Source organism: Mustela erminea, chromosome 17 (assembly GCF_009829155.1).
Source record: "Mustela erminea isolate mMusErm1 chromosome 17, mMusErm1.Pri, whole genome shotgun sequence".
Lineage (NCBI taxonomy): Eukaryota > Metazoa > Chordata > Mammalia > Carnivora > Mustelidae > Mustela > Mustela erminea.
In genome coordinates, this window is record NC_045630.1 from 57817419 (window position 1) to 57843305 (window position 25887).

A 25887-nucleotide genomic window follows, 5' to 3' on the forward strand; every position below is an offset into this window, starting at 1 on the left:
TATTATTATTACTAATGCTAGAATTACAACTATTACTACCCCTGCCACCATGACTACTATTATTTGGCCACATCACACTTTAAGGTAGATTCTGGCCTTTATTTTTCTGAAATATCTAGCTGAACGAGGCAGTGTTTTGAAACCCTCTTTTGAGTTCATTCAGAAGCCATCATTTTCTCCTGAGGTTGGAAAATCATTTGGAAGACGGCCATTTCATTAGCATTGCAAGGTTGGAAGAGATCTGAAAAGTTTACCTCATACAACTACCATCCTTTGTTCTGGTCTCTTCTCTAACATTCCTGCCAAGAGGGTGGCCTGGCCCCTGATGGAACTGTTCTCTGAAACATCAGGAGGACCCATCTTTGATCTTCTGTTACCTCATTCCTGGAGCAATTGTTTATTAATTGTGGTGGAATAGTTACACACTCCAAGGGGGGTGAAGGTAAGAATTGTGAGACAGGCCAGCCGAGTCCATTTGCTGTCCTGGGAAGCTGTTCAACACAGATACCACTCATGTTAATAGGGACCTTTTTGAATTTGATTCTTATTTACATGAGCCAGTAAGAATATCGATTGTTCTCCTATTGTAAGTTAACAGTTTTGCATACTTGAGAAGCAATGAGCCTAAACAAAAAGGAATTTTCTTCCAGTGGTTTGTGTTAGAGCCAATAGGAGCTGCGGTGCATACCATTGTGCAGAAAGGATTTCCTGGATTTCAGAGCAAGTCTCCTTGTTGCTTATTGTATTGGCCTCAGCCCCTCTTGTCCTAGTTCTAACCCTTAACTGATGTTAACCATTAGGCAAGGTATGATTTCTTTCCTACCTTAAGCAACAGCTCAGGCTTAGTTCATGCCATTACAAATAACTTTGCTTTATTGTACTAGTTACTAAAAGGAATCGATAGCTTTCTCATATTTTCTTGTTTCTCATCTAATTAACTTGTTAAAACTAACTTCACCTATAACAGGATGTAGTCATTTTAGGAATAATATCTTGCATTTACAAAACATAGCTTGACAGGAAACCAATCCTTCTCCTCTCTTGCTATTTTCTATCTCACTGCTCGGAATTATAAAGGGGTACCATTCAGAAGTAGGAAGGCTCATTAACGAACAGCCTCTGAATCTAACTTTAGGAAGTATGAGTCTGGGAACTCTTAGCCAGTCCTGTCAGAGGGACTCCCGTGATCCCTGATCGGGACCACAGAACCCTCATGCTTCATAGAACGTTAGGCAATGGGTGTGAACAGCAGTTTCATGACTCATGCAAGGGTGAGCTGGAATGGGGTGATCCAGTAGGCAGGAAAGAACTTTTAAAGAGAAGCTAGACTGTAGCCAAATGACTACTAGGGCTCTGTAGTGCTGCTGGGAAACTCAGTTGTCTGTTGTACCCCCTCTTAAAAAAACAAAACAAAACAAAACAAAACAAAACACGCTTGTTTGTTAAAAAGGCCCCAGGCATGGAGTTGAGGTACAGGATGGGACACATCTGGAAGAGATAATTACAGAGCTTGCAATTAGTAAGTACAGTATTAATACACATAGAGCGGATTCGTCTATTTGTCATACTCTCTCTGAGAGTTCTAACTTTGAGACTGATGTGTTAAGATTTCAGTTGGGAAAATTTATAAAGACTCAATTATTTGTTGGAGTTAAGTTCTCACTGCGGGGGGGGGGGGTGGAATGTAGCTACTGTGGAAATGATCTGATTCAGTCAGACCTATAAGTTTCTAAGCCCTCTTAAAGGTGATTTCCTTAGACACAGAATGGTCTATGAGTGTGTGCTTTGACACCATAGCACTGTAATGTAAGTAATGAAAATTTAATTGTATTTCAAATAGTATTACTATTCACTGTGAGTGAAGTAATTTCAGTTCAAAAATGTTACCAAATGAGTGACAAGACACTGATGATTTTTTCTAGAAGATGGAAAGAAAAATGGAACTCAGAAGTTATATACATATATGTGTATATATATAAATTCCAGAAATTAATATATATAGAAATTTATATAATTATATATAAATGTATATATATATTTACATATATACACAATTATGTACATTTATATGAATTTCAGAAAAACATACATGTGTGTTTATCTATGTAGGTCAACCTTGAGATCTCATTCTAGCTATGCTTTATTCAGAGTTGACTGCCTGGGCTTGAAGGGTTTAAGGAGAGGTAAGAAGGGGGCATTTCTATGAAAAAAAGACAGTTCTCATGTTTTTTCCGTCTGAGTGGAATTCAAAAGTATCAGACTTTTCACAAACAGCCTTCTTCTCAAAAGTTCGTTGGCTAAGTTTTGATACCCCAAGAGGCTGTGGAAAGCATCTGACCTTCTGGGCACATACCATACTGTCCAAAACTTTTTGGGCTGACCCATCACAGCTAAGGGTCTCAACCAAATGGACGGCACCTTGAGCAAACAAGACAGCTACTCTCTAAAGACAGGCAGCCTTATACTTGAGTTCCTGTAAGAAATGGTCAATTCAAAAATGTTTTCTTTTAACTGAGTTAAAAATAGTATAGACTGAAATAGCTCATCCTATGAAACACTTAAGAGTAAAATGTGTGTTTTACTTTTTTTTCCCTTGCCTTAAAAATGTGTCGCATTAGGACGAACCAGGCCGCTGCAGCCTGGATGGAATGTGAGCCATGCCACCAGGCAGCAAATTGGAGGGGAACATGCCTTTCGTCTTAATTATAGGCTGGACAAGGGAATGCACTGTAGGCTCTGCTGTGTATGAACAGGGAGAAAACTTTCCCAGGGTATTTTTCTTTTGCATTTCTGACTCTTATTGGATTGGAAGCTTGTCCATGTGACCCAGCAGGATCCATTTTTCCATAATAAGGCTAAAAATATGCAGAAATGTTTTCTTTAGCACGGTCTGTGAGTGTCAAACATGAAAGTGACAGAACTCTCTTTCCTGCTGACTCTATTTCACCTTTTCCTGGAGAAAGTTCCACCGAGATCCCACCATTCTCTCCCGATGTTATTTTTCTGGTAGGCTCCATAAACTGGAGTGTGACCCAAAATGGAATAATTGCAGAAATTTATTCCGTATCCCTGTAAAACACAGATTTTGTTCTTTCTTTATAGTTAGGTTTCTAATGACTCACCTTCAGTACATCATAGCCCTTGAAATGTTTTTCTTGTAAGAGGAATGTATTGTCACTGACTCATTCATACTCTTCACCAGGGTCTGTTATGAAATGAGTTGCATCTAGAATTGCATTTAGAATTAGAGGGAGTCCAGGACTGTAACAGATTATAAAGGAATGATGCGGTGAATAAGAACATGTACTTGTGAGAAGAATCAGGTTGAACCAAGTCATACCCATCTCACCTTTGGTATGCTTCATTTCCAAATCTTTATTTCTTCCTCTGCAAACTAAGTATATAAAGTTGTTGCAAGGGTTGAATGCAACAATGTATCTGATGTATTTAACATACTACTGAGGTTATTTTGAGGAGAAAAGCTGTCACCTTGATCTTACTTCTAATCAATTACATCAACTAACCATAAATCAGATTGGATTAGATTAGATTAGCTAGATTCTATAATTCTGTGGGTAAAAATACTCCTGCTGTGATTAGAAATGTTGTCCCAGCCTTCTCCTGATTTCAAGTTAATACTGTCATTCAAGCTATTTCACTCAGGGGTTCTCAAGTGGAGGCAAATTTGCTCCCCCAGCAGACATTTGTTTTTGTCAGTCATACTTTCATCGCAGTGGCCCTACCAGCATTCAGTGAGTAGAAGCCACAGATCTTGCTAAACCTTCCATTAGACACAGGACAGCCCCTCTTACAGCAAGGACTTATCTGGACCCAAACATCAATAGTGGAGAGAGATTAATAAAACCTGGTTTAGAGTAAAAGCTTTAGGGTCTGTTGTCTGGTTTGGAGTATGACCATAGGAGGCAGGAAAGAAATGAATCTATTAAATTTCTCTCCATGCCCCATTTATTCCAGGAACAGTTTTGAGTGCCTGCTATGTTCAGAGCTGCATTACTGGTGTCTGAGATAGAGTCTCAGTCTCTGAAGCCAGAAGCCAGTGTGTTCCAAGAGTGGCCATGATGCTGGAGACTGGGTAAGGGGCAGATTGAGGAATTAGCTAAACCCTCCTGATGGTAAGTGCATGCATTTAATACTGAAGATTAAATATAAATTAGAAGCAGATTGAGATGGTTTAGTATCATTCCTAAGACTAAAGGAGAATTTTCCAAACGAAATTCATCTCCGCAGCGAGTTGATATTTTTACTGATATAGGAGGCTTTTACTAGCTTGCAAGAATATGTAAGATTGCAGCCTGTCTACAGAGTAGTTGCTTCTTCTCCTAGTGCAGAGGTTGCCAGATGCCAGGGATGGAGAATGCCAGATTCAGGGCTTACAAAAATGATATTCATTTAAAAGAAGTTGAAAGTTTGTTTTTATTGAGCTCAAAAATTGAAAGTTAAAAGTTTCTTTTTAATTCAAGAAAAGTATTTTGTTTTAGCCTCACATTTTTTAAAATCTCTCAAGCTCTCTTTTCAAGAAGGGTTATCTGCCTCTGTCAACCTTCAAAGACACTGGTTTTAATTTAGAGATCTAAATTTATAAGTAATCACATACATTAACCAATAATGATTTATAGTGTGCATTTCCGCCCAACATGTATGTAATAAACGTCTTCAGGGTTATTCAACTTCTTGCTCACTTCCCGTGCTCTAGGTGTGTTTGTCGTAATTCGCTTGCAATGGTTTCCTTCGGATGTTCCCATGATTTACAGGTCATTTAATTTAACCATAGCCAACTAAGTTGGTTCCATAATCAGAGGAATGAATGAGTCCAGGCTCCCACCACTTGAAGTCTATGTTTATGGTTCATGGCAAACTGAAAGTTCTCAGCGATGTATTATTCTTTTCTTGGCACTGAGAAATTATTTTGCTTGTGTTGGCATGTTCCTTTCAGATGAAATTTTTATCAGTACTGAAATTGTTGATGTTGTAATTGATTGATGACTGATTGATTGAAGCTAGAAAAAACTTATGAAATCTTAGTGTAAAAATGTCTACAAAAAGCTACACTCTCTTTTATTTTATTTATTTATTTATTTTTAAGATTTTATTTACTTATTTGACAGAGAGAGAGAGATCACAAGTAGGCAGAGAGGCAGGCAGAGAGAGAGGAGAAAGCAGGCTCCCTGCTGAGCAGAGAGCTCGAAGCGGGGCTCGATCCCAGGACCCTGAGATCATGACCTGAGCTTGAGCTGAAGGCAGAGGCTTAATCCACTGAGCTACCCAGGTACCCCTACACTTTTTTTTAAAATTGGGAAATTAGCTTAAGACTATGCAGAGCAAATAAAGAATGTGAGTGGGAAGGACATTGTAAAGGGGATCTTTGTATTCTGGCTTTATTCCCAGTCCTGAGCTAGGTAAGTTTACTTAGTCCTTCTAAGGGTCCAGTGACTCATTTAGGAAAATGGATAGATTGAGCTTCCCCATCCCCTTTCAATGCTGTGATCTACAATTCTGTCTAAAAAACTCCTCGTTCCAAGCAAGCTACATTACATAGAAAGAAATCTATATTTAGAGTACCAGTAGGCACTTGATTCAATAGTAAATTGTTTCTTAGCAAGAAGGACTCTATGAATATCTATCATCATCATAGTTATGTTTTGGAAAGCCACCTCCAATGGCTCCTTCCGTATGTATTGATAGTCTTTTCATCATGTGAGTTCACTGCTCTGATCATAGTTGGTCAGATGAGGCTGGAGAAGCATCTGATACAAAGGTAGAAATGTACATTTGGCCAATGACTCCCAAAATACCTTCATATATCTCTTCCATACTGTAAAGTAAAGGGCTGAGCTGATTATTCTTGAAAAGTCCAGTTGGAGGGCAAGTCAGCAGATAGTAGAGAGGCATGGAAACCAAGAACCAGAGGAAATCACAGGAAAAAAACAATAAATAGAAGAGATGAGATATCAGAAGACCTTGAAAGCAGAATCCATGGAACAATAAAATCCTGAGAGCACATTTGGTCTCAGTAAGCAGAAACCTTGAGAATCTAGTACCGGATGTTTAGCCCACGAGTGACATATTCAGAGAAAAGACCCCCTTGGAAATGTAAAATAAAAAAAAACTTTCGTAGTTTGTGAAATCGTCACCTCTTTATGCTCATTATGTGTCTATGAAGAAGTTTGGTCCAGTGCCTCTGTTGGTGCCTGTACACTGTACTTGGACTTTCGCTCTGACCTTGAGTTCAGTGAAATTTGGACTATGTTAGTTAAAATGTAGTTGCATTGTCTCTGGCTGTATATACTAGAATCTTGATATCCCATATTGTTTCTCCTTCCTCCAACCCTCCCATCCACTTCCTTTTTCATCATGATGGTGTCTTTTTGACTCAATCATCCCTCTTTAAATTCCTGCTAACACACTGGCATGGTGCCCCCCACACAGTAGGTACTCAACAAATATTTGCTAAGGTAGTGATGAGGCGACAAGTAGAATTAGTGTTTCAAACACCCACGCTTTAGTGAAAGCAGTTTATGAAATGTTTGAGGTATTTCCTAGATATTGGGGAAAAAACTGAAAAAAAAAAAAAAAACGTATATGGGCTGGACATACGAAACATTCCCTGAAATATCCTGGCTCTACTTACTCAAAGTCACTGCTGGGTCAGGCATTTACCAGAGGTCCACACTTAGAGAATGCAGCTTTGAAGGATCTCTGCATAAGGATGTAATTTCAAGTTACTAATAACTCAGGAACACTTGATCTCTTTCCTTATTCTTGCCCCGATGAGTCATTTTCTTGGTAGTTTACCTTGAGCTCCTCCTATTTATACACAGCAGACTGGCTGGCATGGAAAATTGTGTGCATCTGTCTTTCATACTGAAATATGTATCTATAAGTAGTTTTCTCTCCCTTTCCTTTTCATTTTCTCATTTGCTTATTTCTCCAATCCCATGGTTTCTGCCTAAAACCAGGGAAGTCTCTTCCAAAGTGAGTTAGTTTTAAATCGTGAAGATGGGGTCTCTACCTTTGACTGAATTCATTATATAGGAACGGAAACACCGAAAGACCCACTGCATTGTTTCCCAAAGAATTGTCCAGAAGAATTTCCACTTCTCAGAGCCTCATTTGTTTTCTAAATCCCCGAAGAGAGATTTGACTCAGCAAAAATGAGTTTTGAGCCTTCTTCAGCAGCAGCAACAGCAGCTGAGCTGTGGATCTTGGCTCTAAGACTGGCCTAGTTATTCAGCAGATACTGTCCCAGCCAAGCCCTGAAATAGCTTTTAGCCACTGCCACAAATGCTGCCTACCAACTGTTGCCTAGGTGAGGAGAGCCTTGGCCATAAATCCTGGCACCCTCCCCTTCCCCAGATCTGCCTGATTCATTTGTTCACACCACACCTTCAGAGTGGAAGGTATGATTGCCTGCCTTCTTACTTGCTTATTCTTTCCTTTTCTCTCTCTCTTTTGACCTGGCAAGTGATCCAGCCAAAAATGGAATTAGAGAAGGCACTCGTACCCATGGATCACCGACAGACGAAACAAGAAAAACGACTGTGGCTTATTTAAAACTGTCTTTGTGTTCTTTAAAATTTCTTTCACTCTCCCCCCCTCCACCCCCCCAAGAGCATCCTGAGCTTTGGAACAGAAGTTGACTTTTTGTGGGTTTGACTTAAAGATGTGTCTTTCCTGAGTCTAGGTAGATGCAGGAAAGGTAATTGGTTAAGAAATGGTGTGACACAAAACTCAGAAATCATTGAAAGATATTGGTAGGTGTGACTATATAAAAATAAAAATGTTTTGCACACCCCTCACAAAAGAAGAAAAAAAAAAGTTAGAAATCACTACAGGTGAAGTTGGTAGACAAACTTAATAGGGAAAAATGCTTGAAACTCCTGTCACAGGCAAAGGGCTGAATTTCTTTAACATATAGAAATCTCTTGCAAATATCAAGAAAAGGATCAATAACTCAGTTAAAAAAATGTAAGATGTGTGAATAGAAACTACAAGGAAATGAAATTAAAATGGCTTTTAAATATATGAAAAGTTACTCTGGAAACCATTTTTTACTTATTATATGGGGCAAGACCCATGTTTGAGTCTTGCTGCTAAGATTGTGGATGACTGGGGCACCTGGATAGCTCAGTTGGTTAAGCATCTGTGTTGGGTTCAGGTTATGACTCCAGGGTCCTGGGATTGAACCCACATCACGCTCGCTCTCTGCTCAGCAGGAAACCTGCTTCTCCCTCTCCCATTCCCCCTGCTTGTGTTCCCTCTCTCGCTATCTCTCTCTCTCCATTAAATAAATAAACAAAATCTTAAAAAAAAAAAAAAAAAAAGATTGTGGATGACCAGCCATTCCTATACCGTGCTGACGAGAATATGAATGGTTAAAACGTCTAAGGAATCAATTTGGCAAAATGTATCAAAACTCTAGGTGCACACATCTTCTGACCCAGCAATTCTACTTCTAAAAAACTATCCCAGTTGTATCCTCACCCTTGTGTGTAAAATGGCATATATATATAGTTATTTCTTGAGGCAGGACTTATTATAACAAAAGATTTTAGATAACCACATGGAATACTATTACTATTAAAAATGACCAAGGGATCTCTTTGTGTACTGAAATAGAAAGCTCTGCAAGACATGCTACTAATTGGAAAAAACTGAGGTACATAATACTATGTATGGTATATTTCCACCTATAGAAAAAGTAGGAAAAATTATAGACTGATATGGAGTACCTATTTGCTTATATTTGCACAAGATTTCTCAAGGCAGGAAATACAAAAATTCTCATACAAAGGCAGTAACATGGCGAGGGTGTTAAAAATGTTTATGCAAGGTGAATGTCTCTCCCAACTAAAAAAAAAAAAAACTAATGAAAAATTATAAGGATCAAATACAAAAGAGTGGAGGCAATAAGGAGATTATAGCTTGTGTCACTAGAAACAATTACTGCCAATTTTTCCCAATCTATTTCGTCTTAGTTTGGGTCGTGATAATATAATGCCATAGACTGGGAAGTTTTTGTTTTTGTTTTTGTTTTTAAGATTTTATTTATTTATTTAACAGAGAAAGAGATTACAAGTAGGCAGAGAAGCAGGCAGAGAGAGAGAGGCGGAAACAGGCTCTCTGCTCAACAGGGAGCCTGATGTGGGGCTTGATCCCAGAACCCCGGGATCATGACCTGAGCCGAAGGCAGAGGCTTTAACCCACCGAGCCACCCAGGCGCCCATAGACTGGGAAGTTTAAAGAACATTTGTTTCTCAAGTTCTTGAGGCTGAAAGTCCAAAATCAAGGTACCAGCCGATCCAGTGTCCGGTGAGCACGTGCCTCCTGATTTGCAGATGTGTTCTTGTTGTGTCCTCTTGTGGCAGAAAATGGGAAGGGGGAGAGAGAGAGAGAGAGGAAGGAAGAAAAAGCAAAAGAGAGTGCAAGAGAGAGAGAGAAAGCTCGCTCTTGTCTCTTCTAATAAGGTCACTAATCTTATTCCTGAAGACTACACCCTCATGACTAAATTCCCATCACAGTGGGGGTTAAGATTTCAACGTTAAGAATTTTGAGGGAGGCAGACATGTAGTCTATAGCACCCTTACACATGCCATCTTTGATACTTTGCTTTTCAAACTTTGCCCTTTTCTTGTCTCCAATTCTCATCAATTTTCTAAATACATTTCTGCTCTTAATTTCCTTGTCCTATAATTATGTATTTATTATTCTACTGATCTATAGATGCATACATTAGCTTGCTGCGAGATTGAACAACATTAAACCCTATTTGTAGATTTTATTTAGACAGACAGGAGACTGAATGAGATTTTAAACCTGGAGCCATATTCTGAGAGTCAGTGGAGACAGGAGTATGGTTTTGACTTATGTAGTAGAGTTGAACATGAACAAAAGATTTAATCCATCTGATTCCTTACTGCCTGAGGATATTTCCTTATAAGGGACTGGGCTGAAGCCAGGTATGCTAACCAGATCCAAACAGACTGAGAAAACTTTTCAATTCATGTCTTATTTTACTGCAGTTTGTGAAGAACTACCACTGAGTAATAGTAGAAGACTTATGGATGGCCAGTGAATTCCCTGTCACCATGACCAGGAAAACTCCAGCAACTAAGAACAATTTACTAGCAATGTGGTCTTGTTCAAATCACCAAATCTCTCAGAATCCCAGCATCTTCACTTATACAATGGGAATGTTTTTGAGAGACCAAATAAATTATACACAAAGATGGCAACAACACCCACTGGTTGCCAGTCTCCAAGATGTCCTCAATATCCTCATCTCCTGGTATTTATATCCTTGTGCACTCCTCCCACCTTGTATCAGTGTTCGCCCATCACAGATTACAGAGGTGGTGGTATGTCATTTCTGAGGTTAGGTTATAAAAGTGCTGTCTTTGTCATGCTCACTCTCTCTTCTTGTCTGTCTCTTCCTATCTGTCTGTTCCTTTCTCTCTCTCTTTAGGGGGAGTCAGCTGCCATGTTGAGAACAACTTTTGGAGAGGCTCATGTGGTGAGACTGAAGTCATCAACCAGTGCCACAAGAGTGAGCTTGGAAGCAGGCACACAGATGAGTGTAGCCCAAGTCATACCTTTGAACTCAACCCTTATGAAGGTATCTTGAACCAGAACTGTCTGGTTATACTTCTTCCAAATCCCTGTTCCTCAGAGACTTTGTGACATCATAAATGTTACTTTAAATCGCAAAGCTTTAGGGTAATTTGTTAGGCTGCAAAAGATAACTAATACAACCGTAGGGCAATGACAATAATAACCAATTGATCAGGTCCCATTTATTCTTCACAGGAAGAACTTCATGATGTTGTTAAAGTCTACTTGGATACAATGAATCCAATGGAATAATTGTCCTTCTGACTCACCATTTAGCTACCCGAGGCTGCATTATGTACTGACTCCAACACCGGTCCCTTATGCTATGGTGTCTTGATTAACTGTCACTTTTAGCACCCAATACACAAGTCTCACTGACAGCACTCAGAAGACCAAGGCCCCTGATGGGAATAGAAATTCTGTTCACGTTTGTTGCTGCTGATACTGAACCACTGTACCAGATTTGCGGCCTTGCTTCTGATTCAAGGTGGTTTTCATGAATTATCTTGTTTTAACCTGCAACAACTGTTCCTAGAACAAACATACACAAGGACTAGGTAAGTGGACGGCACTAAAAACTCTCACTATTCATGCTTTAGTCATAAACCACTTCATCCAACAACCTGATTCTTTGCTTTTTGGGACTTTTTTCCCTTACCTTTTGGGTCCTTGTCTTGTCTCTCCTCCTTAACTCTGGTTTTCTGTCCTTTTGGTCACCTTCAATAAATACCCTAGTCTATTTTACTTGGCCCTGGGATCTTTCTGGGTGCTGCCTCCAATGGTAGAGATTTGACTATATTTACCTTGGCACTATAAGGTGCACTCATAGGAATTCTAGATTTGTTGACTGTTCTTACCTTGAAAGTGTTGCCTCTGAGTATCTGGTCTGGACAACAACCCGGCTCTGCCTTTTGATTCTTCCATATGACCCACGTCGGATTCTTCCATATGACCCACATCATGAGTCTGGCCCAGGGGTGCTCCTGCTCCTTTCTCCATCCCCAGATTTCCCAGTTTCACCCTGCTGTTTGTTGCAGAGTTCCTTGTCAGCAATGCTTTCGGGCCCTAAATAGAGACTGCAGTGGTCCTCAACTGTGGTTTGCACAAAATCACTTGGAGAGGTTGAAATTTATTCAGATGGCCAGGTCCTACTGCAGACCAATTAAAGTAGAATATATGGGTACAGGTCTCAGGCATGAATATTAAAAGCTTCCCAGGGGTGCCTGGGTGGCTCAGTGGGTTAAGCCTCTGCCTTTGACTCAGGTCTTGGTCTCAGAGTCCTGGGACTGAGCCCAGAGCTCTTTGCTCAGCAGGGAGCCTGCTTTCTCCTCTCTCTGCCTGCCTCTCTGCCTATTTGTGATCTCTGTCTGTCAAATAAATAAATAAAATCTTTAAAAAAGTAAATACAATAAAAAATAAAACCTTCCCAGTTGATTTTCATGAGTAGCTGGATTTCAAAGCAATAATCTGCAGCTAGGGATGAGTAAGTTCAAATACTACACTCACTAAAGGCAAGGCATTTGGGAGCCAGATTCACCCTCGGGTGGCCAATGTGTGACCTCTAACTAGAGGTGAGCTGACAGTCTTTCTGGGAAGCCAGGGGCTTTGTTTGTGTGCTCCCACATGATGCTCCAGATGGGTACAGGAAACAGAGCACAGAATTCAGAAGCAATGAGCTAGTGCATGCGCTCCCAGAGGGGTCCTGCTCCAAGGGGACATCTGATAACCTGCGGGTAGTTCTAAGTTCATGGTGAACAAACCATTGCTGGAAGATGGCATCGTGCACATCTGTTGTTTAGAAAAAACCATTGCAGAGTTTTTGACTTGGCACTAGGAATCCCAAACCATGGCTAATGGCATTTTCCTCTGAAAAATTCTGTTTGTGCACATGGAGATTCAAGAAAGAATGAGCGTCAGAGCCAATAGAAAGAAAGAATGAGAGGCTTGCTTTTTGGGGGTAGAATGAAAGTATTGGTGTCTCCAAATATGGTTTTTAAATGAACACGTGAATGGGCATATCCTATAGAAGTTGTTAACAAAATAAAGGTAACACTGAGGTTGTGGATTTGATCTTCAAACCAACTGTTCAGTTAGCGTGAACAGTACGATTCTCAAGCTGAATAAGAGATTCATCTAATTGTTTCCAAATTAATCTTAATAATGACGACACCTTTAGGGGTGCTAATACGCACAGCAAATGTTTTCTAAATTCTTAAAACATCCTGACAGAACAGTGTTAAGATATTTAAATATAGCCATTACCACTGCTCTGCTGAGGAACTGGTGGACAAGATATTGAGAACTTTTAAAAAATTTTATGTCTGCCCATAAGCTAGATTCATGAGGATGGACTCAACTCTACCCATGGTCTTGATAAAGAAAATTCATGTATTGAATATAGAGTGAATATATCGAATGAATATGAATACCGATAAAAGAAAATTCAAGATTTGAAATCAGGAGTTCCTAAACATTTCTTAGTGTTCCAGGCTCATTCCATTTGGAGGTCCAGGTTAGTGGGGGTGAGAGCTTCTTGTGGGGGCACACAAAATCTGTCAATCCCTAAGAAGTATGGCCCATGGAGGAACACAGACCTTCTTTTGGATCCTGGTTTCGCCACACAGAGGTTATGTGACTCCAGGCAGTCACTTAACATCTCACACTGAATCTCCAACAGGATCAGAAGACCTGCTTTCCCGGGCGACACCTGTGATCAGATATTGTTAATGCAAAGCAGACAGATGATACTGATTGAGTGCTCATGCTGAGCACTCAGTTAAGTGCTATGGGCAAGAATGAGAGCATAGGGCACAGCCTCTGTCTTCTAGCAGCTGACAAGATATTTAGGGAGATAAAATACAAATAATCAAAGGCAGTGAATTAAAAATACAAGGTACCCATGTTAGGTTACAAAATGATATAATCATTAGATGCTATTAAAGTTATACAAGTTTGGGTGAAGACTTCTGTCTTTCACAGTCTCATGGATCTTAGGTAGCATATGCCATAGTTTTCCTTTAATTAAAAAGGTCTGTAAACCCTCACCCTTATCTATATGTAAAAATATATGATTTAATTTCACCCTCAAAATAAACATTATGAAATATTTTATTGATAAGATGTAAGCTAAAAAATTTACCTTAACTAGGAGGTGTATACTTACTGTACATAATGAAAGACTCTGAATATGAATCAACTAAATGTTATTTGTAGCATGGATGGGATAATAACTGTATCTGAATATTTAAGATATTAGGTTTGGGATATGTTAACTGTCATTATCAATCTGAGGCCCACGGGTATCTAAAGGCCAAGTGAGCAGAGAAAGTTCATTATCATATGGTTTCACTTATTTGTGGAACATAAGAAATAGCATGGAGGACATTAGGAGAAGGAAAGGAAAAGTGAATTGGGGGAAATCGGAGTGGGAGATGAAGTATGACAGACTGTGGACTCTGAGAAACGAACTGAGGGTTTTAGAGGGGAGGGGAGTGGGGGGTTGTGTGAGCCCCGTTCTGGGCATTAAGGAGAGCACGTATTGCATGGGTGTGGTGCATAAACAATGAATCTTGGAACACTGAAAAATAAAAAATTTTAAAAAAAAGTTCTATATAAAAAAAGAAAACAAAAAATTGAACAAACAAAAAGCATTATATATATATATATATATATATATATATATGGCATGATGTAATGGACTACTATAGTTTCAGAAATACTAGGGCTTAATTATAAAAGAAGAAAAATCATTACATAAGGGTCATAAAATATATTTTATGTAATTTATGCTTTTACATGGACTTGCAATCCGTATGTAAAAAGTATAAGTTCTGATGTTGATAATAACTAGATTTACATAGAAAAATTAAATATATGTATCTTAATATGGTCATAGAAATATATTATTCTTACAAGTTTATACATTTCCATGAAATATTTTGGAGACAGTTGTATGTGTTATCAAGATTTTATCTATGAAGTAAAAATTGTTTTTCAAAATATGTGTTACATTTTTTGAGAGCTGCAATGTGTCCTGAATAAATGACAGTGGAACTAATAAATAAATAAATAAATAAATAAATAAATAAATAAAGGCCAAGTGAGTTGAGATTCAGAGCCTGTGAGCCCCAAAGGGTGAATGTAAGTCAGAATTCCATGACTATCAGCGATTTGGTTAGCAGGCTGCTTTCCAACAGCCAATCTTCAGTACATATTGGCAAAATGCTCCTGGGGCAAAAAGTGGGGTGAGAGTTATCCTGGGGGCTGGTCAAAGTCAAGGAAATTAGGGTGTTGAGAACAGAGCAGGGATTCTACATATACAAATCAAATTTTCTTTTGGGAACAATGGAGGGAAGATAGGGGGATTTAATTTCTCTCCTTTTTGTGAGGTTCTTATATAATGAAGCTATTCATTTTGCATTAATGGCAGTCCAGTGTCAATAATAGATCAGTTTTATGATACTTTCACAAAGATAGACTTTGTAAAGTGAAACTTGATTATAACATTAGAGAATATTCAGTCACTGAGGCTGTGGTTACATATGTTTCCTACGCTGTTTTTGATGATTAACTTCCAAAGACAGATCAAAATTCAGGTCAAAAGTCATGGGTAAGTGGAAAGATTTGTGATGCCCTAAATTTTGCTGTGTCTGTCTATATAAATACAAATCTCTTTGATAAATAGATTTGAAATCATGTACAACAAAATTGGGTGGGTTGAATAAACAAAGTTTTTTCATGTAGTGTAGATCAAAAAATTGATAGGATACACGTTTCTTTCTGCCACCTGATGAAGACTTGTCTCATTATGTGAGTTATCTCTTGATATTCACCAGTACATGCCTAGTACAAAACAGAGAACCTAGGACACATGGTTTATGTCCGAGGAAGTGATTTCTAAAGTCTCGAGGTCTTAAAAGACAATAAGATAATCCACTAAAGACACTACATTTCTCTTAAAGGAGACAATTTTTTAAAAAAGATTTTATTTATTTATTTGACAGAGAAAGAGAGATCACAAGTAGGCAGAGAGGCAGGCGGGGGCGGGGTGGGGGCGGGGTGGGGGTCGGTGAGCAGGCTCCCCGCTGAGCTGAGCAGAGAGTCCAAGGCAGGGCTGGAGCCCAGGACCCTGAAATCATGACCTGAGCAGAAGGCAGCGGCCCAACCCACTGAGCCACCCAGGCGCCCCTAAAGGAGACAATTTTAACGTCTGAGAGACACATCAAACATGGCGCCTTAGAATAAATTCACATTCAGAGGGAAGGTAATAATATTTGGAAATTATAGTATCCTAAAACTCAACAAATTTGTGGAAAACAAGCACTCCTCGTTTCCTTGGAAGGCCTTGGGGAAAATATGTCTCCAAGTGTTCCTGTGGAGCCAGGATTTCAGAGACAACATAGGAACCACATGTCCTGTTTCTTACATGTCCAGTGATGTCTAATGTGGGTGTTCATTGAGCCTGACAACCAGATTGTCCTTAAAAGCAGCTGATCTCATTCCCTGTGGGCGCTGAGTTCCTCGTTCCTGAAGTGGATGAGTTCAGAAGCTCTGGCACTCCTCCATGACTCACCTCCCTGCCGGCAGGCTCCCTGAGAGGGCCCTCAGACCCCTGCTGCTGTCAAGCAACAGAAGAGCCTCTTTTGCTTTCAGACCTCTCCAAGAATGCGGATGCAGCAGTTAGCTCTCTCTCTTAAGCCTCTTGTGGTTAACATGAATAGCATTCTTTCAATTGCTGCAGATATGAAATACCCCAAGTCTTCGAGTCAACAATTAAAAACTCAGGGTCATAGTTTTGCAGGAGATGCTGAAAATGTTTAAGCTTGGGGGCAAAGCATTTTAAACTTGAGTGGTATGTATATTTATTCTCTGTCTAAACATTGCCAATGAAGTAGAGATTTTTCAGTTATTCGGGTTTTATTAGGATAGAGAAAGTCAAGGCAGATGGCATGCCCTCCCGATAAAGTATTTTTTTATCACATTAACTGGATACTTAACAAAGAGATACTTTTGTTAGTGTGAAGTAGAGTTAGTTTCTCTGCTTCTCAATCCGATTGTCTGTGGAGTGAGAATACTAATATGTGGTCCACAGAGTTAGCAAACCTGCCAGTTTTCATATTTGTAAAAGGGAGATCATAACAATTAGGTTTGGGATTTGCAGGTGACAATGCCTTGATATTTGGGCCCACACTCGAGGAGGTAGGGATGTCCCGTTTTCTAAGTTTGTCTGGGATAGCCCCAGTTTACATGGGTTGTTGCACGTAATTATTTTAGCATTCTGTTTTGGTCTTAAAAAGGTATCTCATGTTGGAAAATAAGGGTCAGTACATTGAGAAGGAAAAAAGATGGCAGCTCACGCACATGGCTCTGTCTGTCCACGAGTGCTTCGTGCATTCCTCTCAGCTCATTTCCCTTCCCCTGTCCAAGAAGAGTCTCCCCTCTGGTGGCTGCACAAGACTATCGTGCATCAGGGGGTAGTCATTTCAGTCTTAACTAGTCCAGCATCACTTCTGTGATTTCTTTTATTAGGTAATTTGGAATGAACTGTGCTGACTATCTCATTAAGTTTTGTAAGTAAAACTCATGGCAATTTGACTGAACCATAACTACGGGAGTTGTGTGTCCTTGCACTTAGTCATTCTGTTCCAGCAACTGGAGTTCAAGTGGAAACACACAGAGTCTTCTCCAGACATAGTTCTTCTTACTGGATCTTTCAAAATAATAGGTGCTGACAAATTCAGAGTATAAGTGGGGCAGAATCAGGATGGGCACAAATGCATCTTAGAATAACTCTTCCAGATGGCCGCTCCTGTCCAAATGACAAGTTGGGTCTTCCCAGTAGAAAGAAACAGGTAATTATGGTTGGCCTCAACCATGGTCTGGGGTGGAAACTGGGGAATGAATAGCCACAGTGCCCATGAGCTCAGCAACTAAATCGAGCCTTTTGGGTTTTGTGCACATGTACAAACCTTCCCGGGAAGATTTGAAAGTTCCAGTTGCAGAGCTTTCCCGGTTCAAGGGCAACAGTCTGTCACAAAAGTTGAAATTCAAAGGTTTGGTCAGGCAGCTGGAAGAGTTTTTCTGGGAAATGGAAGAACAGACAGTGGCAGATAAGGTTTAGAAGATCCGAAATGTGAGGTAGTCAAATCGTAGTGTTCTACGAAAGAGAGAATGAGCTGCTTCTCCCCTCTATCTTCCTGGTTCTGACTACAAGTCTGAATCTGAAATTCTTTGCATCAGCCTTAATAGCCTTTCCTTATTCCTAGTGGGATTTAACTCATATCCTTTAATTTAGCTGCTTCTCCTGCTCCTCCTTCTTTGTTTACCATTGAGCTCACTTGCTTGCTTGTAAGTGAGCATATAAGGCTAGAGACCAGCAGCTTCCAAAAACCTAATGATTTCATTTGTCTTGATCGTGTTAATTTTTATGATCTTGTTTCTGCATTTTTACTCACATGTCTATAATAGTAAGGCCCCAATTCAGTGAAATATGAAATGATTGCACAAATTGCTATATACGTAGCCAAAATGGAGTCATTTCCAAGGCAGATGATAAGACTTCTGTGTAATAGCTTGAAATGTTTACTTGATGGATAGAAATGTTTACTTGATGGATAGATGAACGAAGGTCCATGTTTGGCATAGCGAAGTCTATCTATGGGAGACTGTAGGAGAGTATGGGATGCGTGAACTAAATGCGTGAAGACCACCTGTACGTACACACATAGGTCTGGTACACATGCATGCTTCCAGGCGCATGTATACATATGGCTCTAAGGGTGCTCGGGAAGTATGTTTCATGATCCAGTTCTCAAGATCTTGTTTTTTACCGTGCACAAAATCCATTATTAGAGTTGAATTGATCTAAAAATGATAGCCTCTCTTCAAAAGGAAAACAGAATGGAACAAAGTAAAAAGCAATGAAAGAAGTGCTGCAAAGAACAATTCAGACATCCTGTTTCCCTTCAGCTTCGTTTCTCATTCTCTGCATTTCAAATCTCCATGGTCTTCAAATTTCTGAGTCCGTCATCTCCCTTTTTCAAAGATAATCTAACTTCCCAATTCCCTATTTCATGGAGAAGGTAGATTTACTAGGATAGATTCTCCATCAAACTCTGCTCCCCAACCTTTGGTGAGGGTTTGGCCTCACCAAACCCATTTCCATCATTTCTCTCTCCCTCTAATTACAATGGAAAGGATGTCTGTCTTCCTGCCTAAAATGAATATCTTTTTGTATACCATGGACCTCATAAGAGATACCCTTCTCCTCCCATTTCCTCATTCATTTTGCTGAAGAGCTTTGCTATAAGACCATCTGTACTTGCCCTTGAAACATGCATCAGCCTATCATACCTGAGTTCTCCGAAATCTTTTTTTTTTTAAGTTATCTTTTTTTTTTTTTTGAATGTGTTTTCAAGTAATTTCTGCACTCAACATGGGGTTCAAACTCACAACCTTGACATCAAGAGTTGCATGTGTTCCCAAAGGAGCCAGCCAGGTGGTCCTTAGTTCTCCAAAATCTTTGACACTGTTGATCCATCTTACTTGAAATCGCCTCTCTTCCTGACTTCAATGATGCCATAATCCAAACCATGAATGCATGAATGAATATAGATATGTGTAAATATAAATATTTTTATTTATTTATAGAAACATTTATATGCCAGATCCTGGTCTAAGTGCCAAGGCTACTGCAGTGAGCAAATAAATAAATACACATGGATTGTGCCCTTGTGAAGCTTGCTGTCTTTTTATAAAAGATTGAAATTAAAAAAAAAACAATAATAATGAAGTTGGTAGGTTTGAAGGTAATAAGTGTTAAGGAAAAAATAAAGCTGGAAGTGAAGAGATTCCATTTTTAAATAGTAGTGTCCTCCGGAAAACCCTCGTGTTAAGAGAGGCAGGTAAAAGAGTGGCCTAGCCAAACTCGTGTTTTAACAGGCTCCTTCTAGCTGGCTTACCAACAGTGGATAATAGGGGGACAGAACAGAAGCTGATGCTTAATTAGAAACTATTGTGATAATGTGCTGTGAGGGAAATAATGGTGTCTTAGGTGAGGTGGTGGCGGTGAAAGTATTTGGAGGTGCCCAGATTCTATATATTTTGAAGGCTAGAACAGGTGATACAGGGGATATGGGATATGGGATGAGAGAGAGAGGAGAGAGAGAGAGAGAGAGAATATAAATATAAACCCAGAGGTTTTGGCTTGAGTAACTAGTAAGAGTAGATGAGATGAGGAATACAGAAAGTAGAAGAGACTTGAGGGAAAGATTTTAAATGACTTGAAGTGGTCAAGATTTTTTAAAAATGTATTTGTTTTTATTCATTTTTTAATTGAGGAATATGTTATCTTGTACTCACCATAAGTCTAGCCAGTGTCTGTCACCATACAAGGCTATTACAGCATCACTGACCATATTTCCCCACGCTGCTCCTTTTATCCCTATGACTTCCTCGTTCCGTAACGGGAAGCCTGTACCTCCCCCTCTAGCTCCCCCATTTCGCCCACCCCTCTACCCTCCTCCCCTCTGGCAATTGTCACTTTGTTCTCTGTACTTACGAATCTGTTTCTGCTTTGTCTTTGTTTGTTTGTGCATTTGTTTTGTTTTTTAGATTCCACATATAAGTGATATCATATGGTATTTATCTTTTTCTGTCTTATTTCACTTAGCATAATGAAAAGTTTCAGTATTTGACTTCAAGCTCACAAGTTGGCCGGCGGAAGGCAAAGGACTTTATTACTCAGTCTCAGCAGTGGCCAAATCCTGTAGTATCATGTGCAGTGGAATAAATAATTTATCATACGTTCTTGGGGCGCCTGGGTGGCTCAGTGGGTTAGGCCGCTGCCTTCAGCTCGGGTCATGATCTCAGGGTCCTGGGATCGAGTCCCACATCGGGCTCTCTGCTCGGCAGGGAGCCTGCTTCCTCCTCTCTCTCTGCCTGCCTCTCTGCCTGCTTGTGATCTCTGTCTGTCAAATAAATAAATAAAATCTTTAAAAAAAAAATTTATTATACGTTCTTGAAGAAACCTTCAGGTAGGATTAAAATTACTAGACAGTCTAGTATGCATATTTGGAAGCTAGAACTGCTCCAGGTGGGTTGTTAACGTGAGGGCAGCCCGCCTGAGGTGAAAGTCACACCTGGGGGAGTGTGAAATCCACAGAACACAGGAGGAATAGAGCATGAACTCCGATCAGATCATTCCTAGAGCTTACACATCTCTGGACATTTTGTTTTACTTCATTTTGGTAAGATTTCCATAAATAAATTCCCTTCATTGTTCAAGCCAGGTTGAATTGCACTTCCTACTGCTTGCATCCCAAAGCATTCTAGCAGATCCATATTTTGGTAGCAGACGTGGTTACACATTCATGTCTTATTGTGGAGTTTGCTGAGTGGAGGAAATAAAAAGGAGAGCAGCAAAGGCCCCTTAATCCCCGCCACACCAGAGTAGGAAGTTGGTAGGTTTTGTTATGTACAACCAAGATAAGGGCTTAGGTTGTGGCTTTTATGTGCTGTTACTCAGACCTGATGAAGTTGTAGCATCTGGGGACTTGAGAGGGTCTTTCTCCCAGCGTGCAGAGAGATCTTGTATGAAAGAGATAAGCCCAGGCTGAAGGAAGCATATCTGAAAGAGTATTTATTGAATGCCTAGTCTACCAAGCACTGTGCTCCTCATGGGCAGGGGCTATATGGCTGATAAGCTGTTGCCTTCATGGATCTTACATTCTAATTCATAGAGATACACTACTGGGGAAAAAAAAATAGGAAGTTAGGTAGTGACAAATGGTTTTTTAAGAATAAAGCAAAATAAGGGCAAAGAAATTGGTATGTGCCATTATTTATAGGTAGGATGACCAGGATATCTGAGAGAAAGTTCCTGAGCAGAGATTTCAGCAAAAGGACATTCCTTGAGACAAAAGTAGGCCTGGTGTTTAAAGGAATAAAAAGCTAGGTGGCCAATGTGAATTCTGTGTTCAGTGAGCAAGGGCCAGTAGGAGCAGAGAAGGTGGACCAGATCACATGGGTGTTGTGTGTAAACTTACATCAGAAGACTATTACAGAGAGAAGATGGTGGTGGAATGACTGGACCATCTTGGGGCTGGTGGTAGATGGGGTGAGAAGTTTTCCAACTTGAGATATGTCCTTAAGGTAGAGCTGATAAATTGCTTATGTATTAGGTATGAAGTGTAAGAGAGAAAAAAGAGCTAAGAAGACATATTGCCAGAGAGTCCACTGATCTAATCTGGAATCTTTCAAGGACAGAAATGCCATAGTCTCCAAAAGTCAAGGCTGGTGACAAGAAAAGCAGAAACCTGGGGAAATTTAGGAGGAAATATGAATGAGACCATGTTTCTTCCAAGTTTCATCCTGCTAAACATTCTTTGCCAGACAAAGGGAAGAGTCACGCTCTGAAGACACAGATATGAAGTAGTCTGAGTATAAGAAGTATATTATTAGGGGATCCATCCATAAAGATAATGTTCAATTGCCTTGAGGCATAGGCCAGAAATATATTTGCAGCCATTAAACAAGGATCTGCATGAGGGAAAAAAAAAAAAAAAGACCACAGAGATATGTTTCTAGGAGACAAAATTTCCCAGGTTCATATAGCCATGAACTGACAAGGAAGTTGGCTTTGATGCTGGCCTATGGAATTGATCATAAGCACATAGACCCAAAGCAAATAGACCAGCAGCCTACTAAATTTTTAAGCGAGTAGTACTGCCAAAAATCCCCAATAACTGGCCAAAAGAACCCGTATTTCTCAAACCCAAGATAATCTCAAGGATCCAGGAATCACATCAACAGGAAGTGGGCTACTTAAGTGGTCAGACCCCAGATATTGTATTCTTTCCAAAGTCTATCTGCATGGAAGACAATGGACAAGGGAAATCCATTCATAGGTTAGAACCTGGAATGTTCTGATTAGTTGACCAAAGAATGCCTTCCAATGCCAGGGCAGGTTGTCCTTGTTATTTATGGCCAGAAGATTATGATACCTGCCATGTACCAGATTATGATACCTGCATGTTTCTCACTGCCTCCTTTTCCAAATGTAAGTTTTGTTTTATTTATCTGGTCTTCTATTAACTTTTATTAATGGAAATGCCAGAGGTCTGTTACACATTGTCTTAGCCTGTGCTCCTTAGAATAGAGAACCTGAAACAAAAGCATATGTACTATTACTTTATTAAGATTTACAAACCATGGGTACAGGGTTGAGAGGCAAAGGGAGTGAATCAGGTAAGGAGAGAGAGATAATACATGGTTATAGTAATGAGCCGGTGCATTTATCTTATTTTTCTTACAGGGTCATCCCCTGGGGAATCAAATAAAGCATGTCTTCTAAGTAGACATAAGTGAGGAGGAAGAGTAGAGTAGAAAGAAGGGAAAGTTTTCCATTAGCTCTTATCTCCCAACAGTCAAAAGTTTACCCTTTGGAGTTCAACATTTTTGCATTCTGAGTTTTGTATACATGGATACCAAGTAAAGACTCATGGTACCCCACACCTGAGTATCGACAGAGAAGCCACAGGGCAAGAGAGGAGGGGAGGAAGTGCTGGCTTGCACCTGCATGACATTGATGAAATCCTACTTACAGCATGATGCATATGATGTGGTGGTAGTCGGACAAAAAAAAAGAGGCAAAAAAAAAAAAAAAAAAAGAGGTGAGTGTCTATGAAGTGCTGTATAAGAGGGATTTGAAACACTTCAGGAATATTTTCAGGATGGTGAGCAACGTACCTGAATTTGATGAAGAGGGCTACCTCTTATATAGTAATCCTGGACCCAGAGTTGGATTCACTAAATAGGTAAGAAAGTTGCTTGTCTCTTTATGAAGGGACTTCATATAGTTTATGTAACTGAGAATTTCTGGGAGCATAGGTACAGAAACAGAGTCTAAGTGGATGCTGTGTGTCCAAAGGGAAGACTGAAGTTGTCTCCCCAGCAACCATTACATTGGCCTCCACCATCACATAGTGCCCACATAATTTCAGTAGGCTTTGACCCCCACATCCTCTTTCAGGGGTAAACCGCAGTTAGGATAAGTTCACCAGTATTGTCCATGGATCTGAAACACTGGGTTTAAGGTCGTGAGCACTTTCATCCCCAGAATGATATATTAGGATTCTCAAATAGTTATCAAGCCAATATATCTCTCTGTTCAGATTATATGCTTTTCAAACAATTTTTAGAAAGATAAAGTATAAACTCACAAAAAAGAAATCTTCCAGTATAAGTTTTTTCTTGTGGAAGAGCAGCTGAAAAATAAATCCTAAAACTTAGGCATATGAAATTAGGCCAGTTATTATCTTTTCAATTAGGTGGTTTCACATAAATTAATTGATTCTTGTGATAATATTTTGGCATCAAGTTAGAAGATGGTAATTCTACACATTTATCATATCCTATGAAATTTAAACTTCAACAATTTTAGCAGTGATTTGATAAACAGGACCTACGTTGTTATGACACTGATTAGGCGATAAGTACCTTCTTCTTTTTTTTTTTAAAGATTTTATTTATTTATTTGACAGAGAGAAATTACAAGTACACTGAGAGGCAGGCAGAGAGAGAGAGAGAGAAGGAAGCAGGCTCCCTGCTGAGCAGAGAGCCCGATGCGGGACTCGATCCCAGGACCCTGAGATCATGACCTGAGCCGAAGGCAGCGGCTTAACCCACTGAGCCACCCAGGTGCCCCAGTACCTTCTTCTTCATCATCATGCTGGTAAAGCTGAGAGAGAGGTCACGTTGGTAGATAACACGTAATTGCTTTTCTCCATTATACGTACCTATTATAAGTGCCTAATGGAAGTATACGTAATCTCACAATATGGTATAAATCTTGTGCTCAACAAATATTTGTAAATTTTTTGGATGGATGGGTTGATAGATGAATGATCAGAATGGATGAAAGGTTAAACCAAGATTGAACCAAAGCAGAACCAAATCTTAGCCCATAGAATTCTAAAGTTTACAAAGTGTCTTTACTTATATCCTCATGTTTAATCTACACGTGCAAAGCCTTTATTATTATCCACATATTATAGATAAAAGTGAGGCTTGATTAGATTCACACAAGGACACAGTTGGTGATTGAAGTGGGTGATGGGGCGAGACTACTTGCCCTGACTTAACTCCCTCACCATTGGGACCAATGTCACAGCTCTCTCACCTATAAATGGAGACAAATAATGGTATCTACCTCATAATTCTGCTTGAGAGTTAAATGAAAAAAAAAAAATCCATGTCAGTCCTTAAGAGTGTCAGGGATGTAATAAACATAAAATCGGTGTTAGCTATTATTGTTTTTGTTGCTTCTGTTGCTGAGTGCCTTGTATTATGTCACAAGCTAGTGTTCTAATCAGAGCTTAAATAAAGAGAGAAGGAATGATATGATGAAAATTATAAGGATATCTCATGGAAATAAAGCTGGACCTGCAATAGGAAGCCATCAGGAGTCTTTCATTGCTCTCTCTATGTGGCCCACATATTCTCTAGTTTTTCTGTCTATTCCATTGCTCTTCTCTGCAGAGGAATGTCCTCCATGCTCATCAGAACAAATGCCAAAGTGGCAGTCTCTCAGCCTTTCTTTCTTTCTTTCTTTCTTTCTTTCTTTCTTTCTTTCTTTCTTTCTTTCTTCCTATTAACATATGTATTATTTGTTTCAGAAGTACAGGTCTGTGATTCATCAGTCTTACACAATTCACAGCACTCACCATACCACATACTCTTCTCAATATCCATAACCCAGCCATACCATCTGTCTCATTCCCCTCCCCTCCAGCAACCCTCAGTTTATTTCCTGAGATTGTCTTTTATGCTTTGTCTCTCTTATGCTCTGTCTTGTTTCATTTTTTCCCTCCTTTCCCCTATGGTCCTCTGTCTTGTTTCTCAAATTCCTTGTATCAGTGAGATCATCTGATAATTGTCTTTCTCTGACTGACTCATTTCATTTAGCATAATAGCCTCTATTTCTGTCCATGTCATTGCTGATGGCAAGATTTCATTTTTTGATGGCTACATAATATTCCATTGTGTATATATACCACATCTTTTTATCCATTCATCTGCTGATGGACATCTAGGCTCTTTACATAGTTTGGCTATTGTGGACATTGCTGCTATTAACATTGGGGTGCACATGCCCCTTAAGATCACTACATTTGTACCTTTAGGGTAAATACCCTGTAGTATTGCTGGGTCATAGGGTAGCTCTATTTTCAACTCAGCCTTACTTCTATTTAGTCTTTC